Source organism: Poromitra crassiceps (genome assembly GCF_964638095.1).
Source record: "Poromitra crassiceps genome assembly, chromosome: 2".
Taxonomy (NCBI): domain Eukaryota; kingdom Metazoa; phylum Chordata; class Actinopteri; order Beryciformes; family Melamphaidae; genus Poromitra; species Poromitra crassiceps.
In genome coordinates this window covers 80,451,739-80,453,906 of record NC_139624.1, presented here as the reverse complement: position 1 = coordinate 80,453,906, position 2,168 = coordinate 80,451,739, and positions in this window count along the sequence as shown.

Genomic DNA, 2,168 nt, shown 5'->3' with positions numbered 1-2,168 from the left:
CAAAACCAAAAACCAAGCCCCCAGAAATGACTTCTCTACTGCAAGATCACGGTGGCCCCTTTCGGCGGTCAGATATGCGCCACAGCAGGACGATAATCCATCAGAAATAATTGGTTAGATCCCCGCTGCCCTTCATTTGAGTCTAAAAATGCAGATATGAACTCGTGGTTGGCGGATTTGGGTTGAAAAGTTTCCCCCTTTTCCCCCGATCTCCTGGTCTCTATCACAGTGCTGTCGTCCCCTCGCTTGAGCTCATATTAGCCAAAAAAAGGAACCGCTTCTTGTCCTTCCCGCTTGGACTCCTAATGGAAGGTATTCATGACTATTAACATTACAGGAATACGTAATAATAAGGGAAAGAAGAAAGGTCGGAAATCGGGCGTGAAGCGGAGGACGCAACTCGAGGCAGGAGTCTGCGCTTAAATGACGTCCATTGAAAGGAGGAATCAGTATATCTAATCAGATGGAGAGAGCGAGCGAGCGTGAGAGAGGGAGGGAGGGAGAGAGAGAGAAAGAGGGAGTGAGTGAGGAGGGAGTGGAGGGAGAGAGAGACAAAAAGAGGGACATTCACTCTCATCTGACGAATCAGAGAGAGAGAGAGGGAAAAAAGGGGGGTGTTGGGGGTTGGAGAGGGGGGGATTTTAAAAGGGTCCAGGGCCAAAGCGCAAAAGTGAAAGAAAGACATAGGAATGAAGGGATGAGGACCACGGACCAGAGAGGAGAGAGAGAGAAAGAGAGAGAAGGAAGCCGTGAAGGAAACAATGTGCACCTCTGAATCGGGTGAAAATCCAGCAGACGACGCTAAGGGCATCCCGACCAGCGGCACATTTCTACGGCCCGTGCCTTTGTTTTCCACCTCACACTCGGGCAGCGAGCCTTCCTCCATGGGCTACCATCTCTCTCCCCCTTTCGCTCTCTCTTTCTCCACCTCTTTCTTTTTCTCTCTCTTCGCCGAGTTAATCCATGGGTTTTTCCTCGACACGGGGGAAAAAAATAGAAATAGATCCCAAAGAAAGTCTGGTATGGCCGCTCGGATCCGAAAGCTCCAAACCAACTTTTACGCACGGCTAAAAGCGCCCTTCTAACCTATTTACGCATTATGCAATTATGAAACGCTGGGTTGGGACTTGATTTCGATTGCTATTTATTCCTTTTCTTTTTTCTTTTTGCATTTACAACAGCGGAGATTGAGAAATAAGCGTGTAGAGCTGAAAGCCACCATAACGTGGGACGCATGTGTCTTTCCTGCTCCCTGCACGTCCCTGTCCTCTCCAGACGCGGGTGAAAACACGTCCGACTGGCTTCTCCACTCCTAAACAAGTCCCTGATATTACTGCCAAACTTTCTGTCTATGCCCATAACAACAATCACTCAGGGTATACTGCACGCGCACGCGCGCACGTACACACACACACACACACACACACACACACACACACACACCACAAATCTAACGGCTCAAATTGTAAAGACGTATAAAACTAAAAGTGGTACATTTCCATTCCCTATAAACACTGAATAAAAAATAATAAGCTTTACGAGTGTTACATTTGCCAATAATTCATTTTAAATAAATGTATGTAAAATTATAGGCTACATGGATGTTTTGTCTTTCTTTCACGACATTTAAAAAAATGACACTAGGCCTATATTTTTTCTCTGAAATTTAAGATAAAAAAAACATTTTTTTTTAATCGCCAGTCTGATTTTATTCGTGCAGCCAATACGGTAAATAAGGTTCAGTTGCAATATGTAATATTGTGATTATTATTATGATTATTATGTGTATGACTATTATTGTTGTTGTTGTTGTTGTTATTGTTAAGGTTATTATTAAGGTTAATATTAATATATATACACACAAATATGAAATAGCAACCTGTTTAAACCATTAAAGATCAAGATCATGAAATATACATCTTCCAACTGAATTAAATGTGCTCACTAACAATGTCAAAAACAGTGACAGATTTTGACAAAAACATATCCCTTATAAAACTTATCCCAGTATATCTCAAAAATATTAAAAACGAAAAATTAAATAAACATCAAAGAGGAGCCCCTTACCTCGCATTCTTCATATTTAATGTTATCAGTTAATTTCCAGAGCATTGTCATGGGTTGTTGAGGTGGATATTGAGTATAGGTATCGCCTCAGCTTGTTTTCA